The following is a 16391-nucleotide window of genomic DNA, read 5'->3' as shown; positions in this document are numbered from 1 at the left end:
TGAGGCACACCCCAACAGTAAACACATAATGCATATGCATCTGAAATAGGCAATTTATGCCCACAATCCACACATCTTTTAAATCCCGGACTACCTTTTTTCTCTGCAATGAAAGGAAGAAGGTACCAACAATGGTACAAGAGATACCCAAAGGTAAAACAGGAAAATTTACCAACGATGGTAAAGTTACCTCATGGTAAGAAGGAAGAAGAGCTAGAAAAGAAAACCAAAAAGGAGTTTCTAGATGCGATATTGTAAGAGATAACTATTCAACAAATTTAGAACAGAGAATAACTGCAATATGATGTAGTATTATCAAAGAGATTTACTTAGCTCAAGAGAAGTGGCTTGACACGACTGAATGGCGACGCGGCAAATGAAATCTGAGGTAACAGGGAGAGGGGAATCATGGGTAAGAGTTTAGCTCGAGAGTTTGTGGCTGTCGCGAGCTTGGAAGATAGCCGGCTCGGGCCCGAGGTTGGAACTGATAAACCAGGCGTAATGACTGAACGAGGATTAACAATATCAGACGGTGTGTTATACTCAATAACGAGTCTGATAACATATGAACCAAGGGGAATTTAGACTTCTTTGGATCTAGTGGAGATGCTTTTGGAAATTAGATGGGTCAAATAAAAAGCTTTCAGACCTACTGTGGAAGCATGATGGTTAAAGGATAAGGAATTATCAAGAAGTGTGTCCAGATCCCTTACAACAGCATCTGATTAGAGGGGTGCAGTCTCTTATACAGTAAGTCAGGCACACTGACGTCCCGCTCACCAGGCTGAACAAGGAGAGGGTCACGGTGAGCAGCCTGTTGGGTGCTAGGATCCGCCACATAACACAAGTACTCAGGTCACTCCAAGGCAAGTACAAATATGACTCGGTCATTGTCCATGCTGGTGTAAATGACCTGAGATGTACCTCCCTGGATTACATGAAGAGAGACATAAAGGAGCTCTCTGAGCATGTAGCCCAGGCCGGTATGACCCTGACCCTGAGTAGCATCTTACCCTCACCAAGAATGATGCCACAATATGAAGACAAGATGATCAATTTCAACAATTGGCTTAAGTACTGGTGTCATTCAAAGGGGATCCAATGCCTGTCAGCCTGGAATGATATGCTCGACAAGCCATGATGCTTCACTAGGGACGGCTAGCACCTGTCACCCCTGGGCTTTCAGATATTGGCAAAGGCTCTTGCTACCCCCATTGTGCCTTTTTTAGGCAAAACTCAAAAGACAAACCAACCTCCATAGGTATCACAAGGGATAAGAAACTAAGAGTAATGCTACTCAACGCCAGAAGTCTAAACCTCAAGATGCACGCACTCGAAACTGTCCCTAGCATGGAGAACATCGATATCTGTGCAGTAACAGAAACCTGGTTCAGGGCTCCCGAGAGCACCCTAGCACTACCAGTTTATACCTCATACCATGCTTTTCGGCCCCAAAACTTGGACCGAACCACAAAAGGAGGGGGAGTATCGATATTCATCAAAGATACCCACACCTCCAGGTTGGTGGCAAAGCACGAAGCATCAGAGACTATCCATGTGCAACTAACAGTGGGTAAAACTGCCATCCAGTTTATAGCCTGCTACAGACCACCCTCCCAAACCCAAGAACTCCACTCGGCCTTTCTGAGAACAATGGAAAATATGAAGGTCTCTCCAAACACCATTATACTGGGCGACTTCAACTACCCAAACATAGACTGGGAGCATTACTCTAGCTCCAACACCCTAGCCCAAAGGTTCCTAGAATTTATAAACTCAAATGCTATGGAACAACTGGTTACCACTCCCACAAGAGGGGAAAACATACTGGACCTGATCATCACCAACATGGGTACTCTATGCTCCAGACCAGAAGTGTATCCCTCACTGGTAAGATCAGACCATAAACTAATCTCACTGGATATTCACATCCTGACCCCACCCCCTGCCCAGAAAACCACAGTGAAAAACTTCTCTAAAGCAAATTTCACACTCCTCAAAACCGAGGTGGAATCCTTCAAAGCCCCCAGGCCTGTGGAAAATACGGCCCAGACCGCAGAATCCTTTATAAATGCATTCTATGAACACCTTCAGGAATGCATGGATCATGCGATCCCAAATAAAACCAAGACCCAATCCTCCAAAGGCAGACGTCCTGTCTGGTGGACCCCAGCCATAAACAAACTATACAATAGAAGGAGGAAGCTACTAAATGATAGAGCAAAATCTCAAAAAGGGAAGGCATCACTGATCAGTATTGGCAAAAAACTACGGGCACCCATAAAATTGTCTAAGGCCAGCTTCGAGAGAAAAATTGCACAGGACACTAAGGATAATCACAAGGCTTTCTTTAGTTATGTTAGGAACCTGGGTGGCAATTCCCAGATATGCTCAGAATTAGTCCAAAATGACAAAAAATACACTGAACCCACAGACATTGCCAACATCCTAGCTGACAGGTTCAGTGCAAACTCCCCCCCCCCCCCCACCAAAAGGACAAATATCTATCCCAGCAGAGTGCTGCCCCCCTGACATCTCAGATGCTCAGGTAAGAGCCGCCCTCTCCAAAGCAAAAAACACAGCATCAATGGGACCAGACAGTGTCCCGGGCTGCGTCCTACATGAACTCCAAGAAGAGCTAAACCCAAACCTAAAACTACTGCTCAATCTCAGCCTTACTACAGGATATGTGCCCAAAGAGTGGTGTACAGCAAAAGTGGTCCCTCTCCATAAAGGTGGTGCTTCAACGGATCCTGGAAACTATCGCCCCATAAGCCTGACTAGCTTGGTCTGCAAAGCTATGGAAAGAATCATCATGGACCTCATAAATAAAGACATTGGGGACCTACAGACACTGGTTCCTACCCAGTTCGGCTTTGTTAAGGGCAGATCCTGCCTCTTAAACCTGGTTGATTTCTTTGAAACAGTCACCAAGGCCATTGACGAGGGGAAGGTGGTCCACACAGCCTACCTGGACCTCGCAAAAGCCTTTGATACAATACCCCACTCCGGCATTATAGATAAGCTCACCAGCTTAAATATAAACCCCTATGTCACTAGATGGGTTGCAAACTGGCTCAAGGACAGAACCCACATGGTTAGAATTGCTGGAGCCATGTCAGACTCCAAACCAGTTACAAGTGGTGTCCCACAAGGCTCAGTCCTGGGACCTCTCTTGTTCGGTATATATTTCTCGGAGGTACAGGCCAACACGGAAGGACTGTGGCTGACCAAGTCCGCAGATGACTGCAAACTGGGCGCCATAATCGGCTCTCCAGCCGACACAAGCATCCTCCAAAAGGGCCTCATAGAAACAGACAACTGGTGCCAGAGCCATGGCCTCGAGCTAAATGCCAAAAAGTGTACAGTTATCCCCTTTGGCAAAAACAAAGTGCCCACAAATTACCACGTAGGTGGTAATCCATTAAGTACAGAAGAAGTAATTAGGGACCTGGGGGCCCAAATTGATAGCAATCTCTCATTTGATAACCACGTGGCCAAAGTGGTTAGAAAAACATTTTATATAGCCCACCTAATCATGAAGGGATTAGATCAGGGGAGGTCATCGTGCCTCTTTACTCATCCCTCATCAGGCCCATAATTGAGTACAATGCCCCTTTTGGGATGTACCTTACCAGACACCTGCAGCAACTGGAAAGACCCCAAGAGTACCTCACCAAGAGGATCAAAGGGTTCAAACAGATGCCATATGCTGCCCGGTTAAAGAAACTCCAGCTCTACTCAGTGGCATACCGCCTGTTCAGAGGCGATCTGTGCCTGACGTATAAAGCCATGTCCAACCCGGAATTAATGGACATGCTGCACCTCAGAAAATCCAAATCCCATCGAGCTACGCGCTCGAGAGACTTGAACCTCAGCACTGAAATAAATAGGACATGCTGGAGGGACAGATTCATAACTCAGAGGCTCCCTTCACTCTGGAATAAAATCCCAGTCCAGGTTAGGCAGAGTCCCTCACTGACTCTCTTCAAGAAGAATCTTGATGAGTTGATGGGAGATCATAGATTTACCCTGGGTATCACTTCTGTGTCACTGTTAGACAGAGGCACAGTATACTAACCTTGAAAAAGGGCATAGCAAAATAAATTTAAAATGGGTGGCGAAAGCCAAACACATTCTGGCTAGGCTTATAAATGCCCTAGGGCAGATAGCCTAGTATGAACCTATGAACCTAAGTGAAACTGTTTTATCAAAACAAATTATGCTATTTTTTTTTTTTTTTTTTTTTTTTTTAACATTTAATTTGAGACCATTGTCCTTGCACCAACTGTTAACAGGACTAAGGCATCTTGGAGCGACTGTGAATTCAGTTGAAGATCAAATAATAACATCCATTTTAGTCATCTGCAAACTTAGTTAACCATAAGTCAAAAGTACTGTCCTGAAGGTCTGAGAAATACATACTAAATAGGAGAGGGCCCAAACTAAGCTCTGTAGTACACCACTGGCAGCTGTTTTGCTTTCAGAAGTGGTACCTGATACTTTAACCATATGGGTTCTGTCAGATAACTAGTTAGCTATCCATCGCACAATATAAAGATTTATACTCATATTTTAAAATTTATCAATAATGCTTGCATGGGGAATAGAGTCATAGGCTTTGGCCATATCTAGATATGCTATATTCACTGCATAACCACTACCCACTACTTAAGTTACTTTCTCAAAGAAATTAATGAGGTTAGACAAGCAGGACCTTCCTTTGACAAAGCCAAATTGATGAGGGTCCAGGGTTGTGAGATTTTTAGTGCCCAGATTATTGGTCTGAGATAATACACACTAACTTTACATATGAGGCTAGTGACAGTAAAGGGTCTATAGTTACCAGGGTCTGTTGTTGGACCATCCTTATGTAATGGCATTACAACAGCTGTTTTCCAAGCTTCACGAATGTAATGAGTGGGGAGGTTTAGATTAAGAGTTTAAGTAGTGGGTTCAGAAAGGCCATATTTGGCACAGATAGCCAGGTAACCAGGTATGGTGTTATTAAAGGGGGTGGCTGAGACTATGGAATCTATGACAGCTATAACTGTGGGTGGCATATAAAATTTGTACTAAATTTGTTAGCTAGTATATTATTAGATTTCCTTTGTGTCAGAGTATGTGTGGAGTTACAACTGAAGCAGGAAAAGATCTGGAAAACATATGCCAGCTCATCCTCCTCACAGGAAGAGGAACTGAAGTCCTTAAAAGGGTGGTTCCTTCTCCTCTTCTGAACAGGGACTCCTAACACTGAAGGCTGCTCTGAGGAAGACTGCATGCTTTTAAAAAACAACACAAAATTCTGAGCCAGGCAGTCTTGCAGACAATGAATGAATTAATTGTGATTCCACATGAAAAATAAACATTTCTCCCAATAATCTTAAACATAATATGCCTTGTCGGGGGGAGGGAGGGTAATGTTTCACATCATAAAGTCAGCAAAGATAATTTCATGTTGATCATTTGCTCACCACTTTCACTATATTATGTTTAACTACTCAATGGACTTCCTGACAGGAAGTTTCTTTTTCTTGTGTGTGTGTGTTTGTGTGTATAGACATATATCTAGATTTACCTATCTATCTATATCTATATACACACACACACACACACACACACACACACACACATACGTATACGTATGTATGTATATAACTGCAACTTCAAATTGTAATGTTCTAGTTATGATGCTGATACCATACTTTTTAAGGGTCCCTGTCCTTAAGGGAACACCACTTTGAGAATCTTTGCCATTTAGACAAATATTTTTTTCTTGTAGTTGGTTTCCTGGCCTCCCTTAAGACTGACAACATGTCCTCTGAGTAGTGTTGTCTGAAAGGGATCAGAAGTTGATCACCCAAAGAGTTAGGTGTAGCAATAACAGATGGGCGTGAATGAGAGATCCCTTTTGTTCCATTAGTAGGTCCACCTTGTGGGGTAACTTGTGGTGATTGCCCTTGGCTAGGGAATGAAGAAGGGGGAACCAGTATTGCCTTGGGCAACAGGGAGTCACCAGCAAGATGTTTAGTTGTTCCTTCGTGATTTTCAGAAGGACCTTTTGTATTAGAGGGAAGGGAGGAAAGGCGTACAGGAACATTCCCTTCCATGGAAAGCTGAAGGCATTCACTCTCCAGGCTGGTGCAGAATTTGTCTAGTTGTCTGTTCTGGGGGGAGGCAAACAGATCCCACTTGAGGTGTGCCCCACTGGTGGACGATGTCTAGGAAGGTATCCCTGTGCAATATCCATTCGTGTTGTAGAGAGGATGTTCTGCTGAGCAAGTCCGCTTGTTTGTTTTCCTGAGAGGGGATGAAAAAGGTTGTGGATGGCTGCCAGATCCCAGATTTGTAGAGTTATCTGGCATAACTGGTATGCCTTTGTCCCTTCCTTGTTTGTTGAGGTATCACACGACAGTTGTGTTGTCTGTTATAATGTGGAGCAGCCCTGGTTGTAAGATGGGAAGGAAGGCTTTTAGAGGCAGCATGACAGCAGTCATTTTTCTGACATTGATGTGTTATTTTTTCAGGGCAGGGGCCCAACACTGTTGTACCCTGAAGTTCTCTAATGCTGCCCCCCACCCTAGGTCTGATGCATGTGTGTGTATGGATTGAGTGGTGGGAGGGAGAAGCAGAGGAATGCCCTGTTTGTGACATTTGCTGAATCCACCACTTCAGCTCTGTTTTAAAGCAGGGTGGAAGGGGAAATCAGTTTGTCTAGTGGATATTGGCTCTGAGATCACACATTCTTTAGGTACCACTGGAATTTTCTCATGTGCATCCTTGTTACTGGGAGCATGGGAATAGTGGCTGCCATGTGATCTAGAACTTGTAGAAACTGTCTTGCAGACAGATGAGACTCAAAGTAGGTTCGGAAAATGGTTGGAGAGGGATTGCACTTTGGTGGGAGAAAGGATCTCATCAGGTCTGTCCTTATCCTGCAGCCTAGGAACACTTTGTCCTGTTGAGGTTGCAAAGAGGATTTCTGAAGTTTCAAGGTGAATCCCAAGTTGTGGAGGAGAGTCATGGTGAACCTGAGATGGTTCTGTAGGGTGGACTTTGATTCTGCCAGAATGAGAATGTCGTCCAGGTAAGGGTAGATTTGGACTGCTTTGGTTCCGCAATAGGCAATGGCTGGGGCCAAGCACTTTGTAAAAACTCTGGGAGCCGTAGACACGCCAAAGGGCAAGAGTGTAAACAGTGTAAAGAGTGGCCAGCAAAGTGCAGAAATTTCCTGTAGGATGGCCTGATAGGAATGTGCAGGTAAGCATCCTTTAGGTCCAGGGTGACCATGAAGGCTTGGGAGGGGATGAGGGATAGGAGAGTTTGAAGGGAAAGCATCTTGAAGGAGGGAACCTTCAGGAACAGGTTCATATATGGCAAGTCTAGGATTGGTCTCCAAGGGCCATCCTTTTTTGAAACTAAGAAGAGACTGGAATAGAAGTCTTGTCCTTCCTGTCCGGAGGGAACTGGCTCTATAGTTCCTTGAGTCAGGAGTTCTTTCAGAATGAGAGGGAATAGATTAAGCTGATTTTTGGAGGGAAAGGGATTCTTTTAGGATTTGGTCTTTCCTTCCAGTTTAGGAAGTACCCTTTTTGGATGATGGAAAGAACCCAAACATCTACTGTGATGGATTTCCAGAAGGGATGGCAGTGGGTAAGGCAGGTGGACAGAGGTAGCTTAGCAGGGCAGACATGCTGAAGAGGGGCCCCCTTCTGTCTGGAAAGGGCTGCTTGGCTGGTGGCCGAGAGTTGAGAGGTCTGGAGTAAGGCCATCTCCTAGATGACCTGTGGGGCCTTGAGGAGGAAGGATGTGATGCTGAAGGAGTCCTTCTGACAAAGGATGTTTTTGCTGGGTAGTTCCTATAATATCTAGGGATGGGGGACACCAGCAGATGCTTAAGGTCCTGTAGTTCTTTGCTTTTCTCTTGTAAGTTTTTGAAAAGTTCTGCCGAGTTTTTCTCAAATAAAAAGTTGTGGTCCAGAGGAGCATCCATGATTTTGGATTTAAAATCCTCTAGCAGAGGTTTTAGGTGAAGCCAAGAGTATCTGCGTAAGGCAGCTGACCTGGCTGAAGCCTCTGCTGCATCATAACTGCACCTTATTGAGTGTCTGGCTACTTGTGCAGCTAGAGACAGCTTGGATGCAATGTCAGCTTTGGTTGGACAGTCTGGGGTGGAAGCCTGAGAGACAAGGTCTAGGGCGTAATTTAACCATGTGGGTTTGATAATTGATCGCCCTGAAGGCAAGAGTAGAGGAGGTGCATACCTTTTTCCCCATTCTGTCCATGGTTTTTCTGTATCTGTTGGCAAAGGTGAAGCAGAAGGTAACTGCCTAGACTGTCTGTCTGGAGACACAATAACTGCTGGGTCAGCCATGGGAGGTTTCACCAGAAATTTCTGGTCATCAGGCACTTTATAAACTCTATCCGGCCTTTTAGGGGCAGGAGGTTGTGAATCTGGGTTTTTGGAGACAAGAGGTAAAGGCATCCAGGAAAGCTGGAAGTACAGGAGGAATAGCTGAAGGGGATGGTGACTCAGGTTGCAGGAGTTCAAAATATCTTTTCTGAGTGTCTGACATTAAGGCACTACCCCACTTGAAGTATTCTTTCATTTTTGTAATAGTTTCCCCAAAGGTAATGTCCTCTGATGGGGAATCTCTTTCAATAGTCTTCATCTGGGGAGTAATAATCTACAGGTGAAGCAATTTGAGAGACATAGGAAATAGATTCCTCAAAAGAGGAGTAGGACTGCTCTGGTTCTTTTTCTTCTTCTCCCTGATGAATAGTGGTTAAAGGTAGGGAGGAAGCAGAGGCTGGTCTGGGGCTCAGCACAGGAATATTGGTAGGTGCAGGGCCTGAGGGCCTAACAGCCATAAAGGACTGCATTAGTGAGCTTGTTAACGACTGCCAATCTGCAGCTCCTTGAGGTGTGGGGCTCAAGTGTTTATTCTTCTGTTTTTTCTTTGTTGGCGTGGGCTTGGGGGTAGGCTGAGAGGCAGAGGCCTGGGCTGAAGCAGGTGAGGTCTCGGTCGGCTGACCAAGTGTTGGTTCTCCCTCGACGTTGGTTATGGTTGGTGTCTGGCTAACTTCGTGGACATGCATTCCATGCCCGCAGAAATGGCCTCTCCCAGAGGAACAGTCAAAGTTGATGGAGTAAATCAGGTGCCCCCCGGTCCCTATATCAGTAGGCAGCGGGACATCAGATGGCGAAGCGGCATTGGGAGAATGCCTGGAAACCTTGGCCTTCAGTTGTTCAACTTGGGCGGCCAACTCGTGGATCCATCCTGAGAGTGAGGCGTTTTAGTCTTTGATTTTCTAAGTACAAGTTAAGCACAGCCAGTCAGCTGCGTAGGGTGTTTGGCATGAAAGACTGGCAAATGGGGCAGGCTTTATGGTCGTGCTCCTTTCCTAAATAAAACAAACACACACCGGTTGTGAGAGTCTTTGTGCGGTATCTGACACCCGCAGTTACATTTGCTCTTTTTGTCAGACATCGGCTAAAGGGGAATCTACAGCAACCAAACAAGTGTATGCAAGTAAAAAAATCCCCAAAGGGGTACTTCTTTAGAAGTCTTCGATCGTAGGAGCGAAGCGGTCAAAGTAACGTCATCTGTAGCTGAAAATTTCCTGGGTGTGTATGTGTGTGTGTGTGTGTGTGTGCGGATGTCACATTTAAAGGTCCCTGGTTTATGGCCCTGCGTGTGATGTTCCATGCAACTACAGCAGCCAGGTTTAAGCTTTTGTATAGGAGGTAATGTTGGGTTCACCTGAGGCAGGAAATCCCACAGTATGAATACTGCAACATAGAAATAAAAGGACATCCACTGTTGCAGTATTCCTGACATATTGGTAATTCCCAGAGATGGAGGAGGAAGCAAGGGTGGTCGGCTACTGAGAAATAGAATTGTTCAGCAGTCTGGACAGGACTGACCTAACAAAAGTTGTCTCGGACCCGGAGAAAGTATGAATTCTGTAGTGTTTGCTAAAGATGTATACAGAGGACCAAGTGGCTGCCTCCAAGATAGACCCGGAGTCTATTCCTTTGTGGAAAGCTCCTGAAGAAATTACTACCCTAGTGGAATGTGCTTTAGGACAGGAAGGCAAGGTCTTGCAGAGATGCGTGTAGCACATTGAAATACAGGCTGCAATAGTTTGTTTGGAGACTGACTTTCCCAGTTTAGAGGACATAAATGATACAAAATAGCTTGTCACTCTTTTGTCCAGATAAACATAAGTTGCCTGTGAATGTCTAAAGATCCTTTCCTGCCTGATTTGGGTATTGGAAAAGTGGTGGGAAGATGAATGGCCTAAATGACAGACAATTTGTTTAGTTCTTTAGGCATGAAGAATGGATTAGCCCCAAATGACACCCTGCCTCTGTGAAAAATAAGAAAAGATAGAATGGCCATGAGAGCTTGTAGTTCAGAAACTCTCCTGGCAGAGGTGAGGGTCAAGAAGAGGATGTTTTCCTAGTAAAGAATTTCAGAGAAACAGAAGAAGCTGATTTAAAGACAGGCAGAGTAAGCTTTTTGGTGCAAAACTAAGATCCCAATGGGGAGAGATGGGTTTCCTTGTGGGGTTAAGATGCAGAACTCCTCTGAGGAAAAAGCTTGATCTGTGGTCTAGACAAGTCTAAGGGGGAGGCAGGCATTGATAGCAGACAACTGAGCTTTTATGGACGAGTAGGCTAAGCCTAATCAAAGAAGTCTGCAGATATGCTGTAATACTGCAGGGACCTGCTAAGAGTGTATCCTGACTATGTTTGCAATGCTAGAAGGAAAACATTTCCACTTAACCATGTAAGGTTTTCTGGTAGTAGGTCTGTTATAGGACTTGTACCACACCATATCTTCTGATAAGAGACGTCTTTAAGGGATTAAAATCCTATCATCCATAGGGTTGAGTTGATGGGTGGAAGATTCGGGTAGAGTGGCAATCCTTTTTGCTGAGTAATCAGGTCTGGCTGCAGATGAAGCCTCCTGTAATTTCCTTTTTCTAGGTGAAACAGCAGGAGGAACCAATGTTGCCTCGGCCAAAACGGAGCCAGTAAGAGGAGTTTGGGTGTCTGCTTTTGTACCTTGAGAAGAATTTTTGGAAGAAGAGGCAGATGGAGTAAGGCACAGAGGAACTTTACTATCCACTGGAAAGAAAAGGCATCTGTTCTCCAGGCTGTGGGACAAAAGTACACAGTGCAGACCTGGGGGAACTGATGGTTGCTTGGTAAACAAAGAGGTCTATCTGAGGAGTGCCACACTGAAGAATGATCATCTGGAAAACCTCTTTGTTCAACATCCATTCATTGGTATTCTCTAGGGAGTGGCTTAGGGAGTCTGCCAGCACACTGTCCTGAGAGGGGATGTATGTGGCTGTGAGCATGATGTTTACTTGTGTTGCCAAATTCCATGTCTCCTATGCTAACCTGCAAAGTTGGTAAGATCTGCTGCCTCCATGTTTATGTACCACATGACTGTGGTGGTGTCTGTATACACTTGGAGTGGTCCTAGTCTCCAAAATGTGTAAAAATCTGAAGAACTTGCAGAGGAGCCCTGATTTGAGGATGAGGTGTTCTTTCAAGAACTAGGGTTGCCATTTCCCCTGCACTTGGTATGATCTAGTCCATGCCTGCCATCATCTGAGGAGTTCTTGTGAACCTATTGAAGAGGAGGATGAATGAAAGGTAATTCAGGGTTGAAATTTACCTGCCCCTTCCACCACACAAGGTCTTTCTTGAGAAAAGTGAGGAGGGGAATCAGGGTGTACAAGGGTTGGCAGTGCTGGGACCACACAGATTTCAGGTACCACTGGATTTTCCTCATGAAGAATCTGCCCAGGTGGAACACAAGGATTGTGGTTGCTATAAATCCAAGTGTCCTTAGCATTTCCCTTCCACAGCAACAGGTTGCAGAAGACAGGTCCTGGAAATAAATGGACAGAATGAGATCCTTCTCCTGGGTTTGGAAGCCATGCATTTTGTGTCCAGTCTGCATCCCAGAAACACCGGGTCCTATTTAGGAACAATGTTTAATTTTTTTTATAGTATACTGTGAAACTCAGACCTGTCAGAAGACTGAGGGTGAACTGAGGATGCTGAAGAAGAATCACTGGGGAAAGAGTCTCAATCAGGTCATCCTGGTATGGGGAAATCTGGATTCCTTGAGTGTGACAGAAAGCCACTCCAGAGGCACTAGGCACTTTGTGAAAACTCTTGGGGCTGTGGAAAGATAAAGGGCAGAGCAGTAAAATGACAATGCAAGGGGCCAGAGGAAAACCTGAGGAATGTCCTGTAAGAAGGAAGAATGGAAATGTGTAGGTAGGCATCCCTCATATGTAATGACGCCGTGAAGGCCTGTGGAAGGATAAAAGATGGAGGAGTTTGAAGAGAAAGCATTTTGAAATATGGTATCTTAAGGTAAGCGTTCAGGATGGACAGGTCTATGATGGGTCTCCACTGCTCTTCTTTTTTTTAGGACTAGAGAAATCCTGGAATAAAACTCATTCTTTTGGGACTTGCCTAATGGTACCATGATTCAGGAGGCTTTAAATGAGGCAAAGGGATATTTAATTTTGAGGAGGTAGATGCATGCCTCTCAGAGGGGGGAATGTTTTCCCAAGACACTGCATAGCCATCTCTGATGATGGAGAGGACCCACTTGTCTGTTACAATAGCCTCTTACCTGATCAGGGAGAGGCAGACAGCCTTTGAGAAAGAGGGGTAATGGAGCTGGGGACAGAGGGAGGGATGATGCAGGGGTAGTTACAGTATTTGCCTCCAAAGGGTGGCTTTCCAGTTGGAGGTCCCCTTTGGGATTTTTCAGAATATATTTTCCTGGGGGGGGGTTCCTTTGTTTCTGGACTGTCCTATGGTCACTTCTAATGAAGGAGATAGATTTAGCTTTGTAGATCCCTTAGTATCAAGGAACTGAGGAAAGTAGGATCGGTCGGTAGTCTTTCATGGTCTTACCTTGGTCTAGGAGAGTTTTCAACAGAATGGCTGCCTGAGGGCCAAACAGTACGTCTTTCTTCAAGAAAAACTCTACAATTTTTGATTTAAAATACTCAGGTCTAGGTTGACTCTGAAGCCATGCATATCCACAGATAAAAATCCAGTGGCAGCTGCCCTAGAAGAAGCATCAACAGCATCATAACTGCACTTAATGCTGTGCCTGGCAATCTGAGTGGCCTGCGAAAGTAATCTCGACATTTGAAGTTGAGTCTGCTGTAGGAGGAAATCAAGAAAAGATACAAATGGAAATGCTTACAGAAGAATTAAATTTGCCAAGGTTAGACGTAGATGAAGCTCAATTACTAAAAGTATAGGAGAAGCCGAGATAAAAATTTTGATGTATAACCAATCTACATGAAAGTCGCCAGGAACAGATGGCATTCCTGTGGAAGTTTGGAAGCTAGAAGGGAAGAAAATGATAAACAGTATTTTAAGAGGAGAAGAAGCACAAACATCCTGGAAGAAAATGGTGGTTGTAATACCTAAAGAGGCTAAAGACGCATCAGATCCAGCTTCATACAGGCCCATTTTAATCCTAAACCATGATTATAAAGTGATTATATCTATAATGGATAAAAGAATGGCAAAGGTGATGCTGAAATTGATAGATCTGAATCAGTGTGGTTTTATGGAGGGGAGGCAAACATTTTGCATCAACAGAATGATGATGATGATGATCCAGAGAGAAGCAGAATGTTAGAAAATACCACTGTTGTTGGTGGGTCTTGATGCAGAGAAAGCATTCAACAGAGTAAGCTGGGATTTTATGAGTAGAGCAATGGAAGCATTTGCATTCCCTGATAAAATTATAAGGTTGATAAGGAGAATATGAAGGATCGGAGGTGAAAATTAAAGTGATTTGGTTCCTCTCTGATAAGTTCTACTTGAGCTGAGGAACCAGGCAGGGGTGTCCTCTTTCTCCTTTGTTATTTGTGTTATATTTAGAACCACTGGCAAAGAAAATAAAGGACTCAGAAGTTCAACGATATAACTGGTAAGGTAATCAAGGAAAACTGGCTTTATTTGAAGATGATGTTATTTTATACCTGAAAAAAAAACAGAAAAGGACATTTCAGTGTTGTGGAACATTCAGAGACAGTTTCAAGTCTTTTCAGAATACAAAATTAATGAAGATAAAGCAAAGGCAATAGCTGTAAATTAAGTAGCCAAACATGAATTGGTTTAGCAATACCCATATTTACAGAGCATTAAAAAAAATAAGTACTTAGGGGTATGGATTAAAAAGAATTGTTATGGCAGCTAAAGATATATGGAAAGGGACTTTAAAGGTAATACAAAAACTGAGAAATTGGAAGCTAGCTCTGTTTTATGGATACAGATATAGCAAGATACAAGCAGCCTAAATGGTTTTGGTCACCTTAGTTTTATACACAGGCCAGCCATATTTTTATCAACCAGAGACAAAGTTGTGGACAGCAGTTAAAGAGCTGAATGATTTTATCTGGGAAGGGAAAGTGGCAAGAGACAATTGGGATAAACTGATAAACACTGTAAATGACTTTAATATTATTTAGCTGAAAGCTCTGAAAAGTCGACTCAGCTTTAATTTTCCAAAGTAAATAAATAACCACAAAATCAAATCAAATTTCCAAAGGCCCTATAAACAAATATAAGCTAAACAATGAAAATGGTAAGACTAATCAGTCATTTTTCAACAACAGAATTTATGAAGGTGAAATTTTGCTTCACAAAATTCTTAAACAAAAAAAAAAAACAAATGAACTTGGTATATACACACATGCACGTGTGTGCTCACAGGCTCATATACACAAAAGCACACACAAATGTACTTTAAGAGAGGGGACAAGTTAGCTAACAGATAGGAAAGCATGATCTACCACAGTTTGCGTGGTAATTGTAGGATGACAAGAAGTTTATAAGCAGACCACTTCAAGGTTAGTACACATAAGGAAGGGAAATGACAGAAGAACAAGATATGGGCGTCACCACGCTGTGGTGCAAATGCTGAGGACTCTGACATACAAGCAACTTACTTCTGTTATACAGAGCACTGGTAAAGCCTCCGTTAAAATCTGGTATTTAGTTCTGGAAAGCACCTTAAAACCAGGTTTTCTTGATTACCTTACCAAACTTTCAGTTTGGTTGAGAGTGCAAAAGAGGTTTATCAAGACATGAAAGTGAATCCAGGATCTGCAGTACAAGGAATGGGTTAATACCAGGACTGTCTACAATAAAGGAAGAAAAGGAAGAGTAATATAGGTCAAAGGTTGCACTGGTGGTACAGAAATGAACAGAAAGGAGAGCAAAGTAACACCAGCAACTGGGGGATGGCCAAGGGTCTGTGCTGTGGAAGATCTAGGAATTTGGAGAGTCTCTCTTTAGACTGAGGGTAGTCTTGACTCTCTCACTGGAAATGCTCCCTTAAGGTATGCAGGGTTTCCCCAAAGGAAAAATCTTCTGGGGGAGAGGCTGAACAGATGGAATTCTCTGCATCAGAATCCTCATAAGTAGAGAGGGGTTGCATGTCTTCACATTCAGATGCATCAGAGTCATTGGACTCTTATTCAAACAAAACTACAGGGGACAGATCTCTCTTCCTTTTGGAGGGGGTAGCTCGTCTTCCCCTGATCAGCATGATAAGGTCTTCCGCCATTTTAAGCATTTGAGACGGAGGCAAGGAAGCAGGTGCCTGAGAGAGGATTGTTGGTTTCTTGGGTGTGGTTCATAACGTGGGCTTAAGAAACTCAGTTGTTTTCGAAAGAACAGTAGTCACGAAAGAAGACGTCGGTTTGAGTCGAGAATCGGTAGTACGAAGGACTTCCTCGAAAGCCAGTGCCTGCTCAGCGGCTCTGGACCCATCCAAGGTAGAGATGACCACAGGACCCTTGGTCGAAGAAGAGTTTTGCGGCATACCGGACTCCAAAAGTGTCTCGGTAGTGGCCTGCAAATCCACAGAAGCGGGCATCAGGGGCTGCAAAAGCACCTCACTGAGGACCGAAGAACTGACGACTAGCTTAATGGAAGCGTTGGTAGGTTTAGATCTGTGCGGTCTGTCTTTACGATTTTTCGGTAGATCTGCTGTCGGATGGCTTACCGAAGCCATATCAGAATTCGAGGACCGTAAGCAAAAATATCTGGCTACAATAAGGGCCCAACGACGGATAGTTCTGGCATTGAACAAAGCACAGAAGCGACAACGGGGGACGTCGTGGTCTGGGCCTAAACAAGTGAAACAGTAAGAATGGAAGACTCTGTGTGGTATTTGCTTGCCACAGGCGAGACAATTAACTTTTTCTGACATCGGTTAGTGCAAGAAAAAAGGATCCCCAATGGGGTACTTAGCTTTAGAAGACTTCAACTTCAATTCGGTACGTGATACTCAGGTAGCGGCTGACCGGCACTCGTGTGA

General features: G+C 44.1%; 1 protein-coding gene across 1 annotated transcript in view; it reads right to left on the bottom strand.

Annotated features, from left to right (window-relative positions):
• Positions 1 to 16391, bottom strand: part of LOC122793585 (solute carrier family 35 member E2A-like) — a gene marked incomplete in the record, with an annotated part of 983710 nt that overhangs the window by 213419 nt on the left and 753900 nt on the right.

Source organism: Protopterus annectens, chromosome 2.part0 (genome assembly GCF_019279795.1).
Source record: "Protopterus annectens isolate FY-2018-M chromosome 2.part0, PAN1.0, whole genome shotgun sequence".
NCBI lineage: Eukaryota > Metazoa > Chordata > Ceratodontiformes > Protopteridae > Protopterus > Protopterus annectens.
Note: the sequence above shows the minus strand (reverse complement) of the source record. Positions and strands in the feature narration are given on the sequence as shown.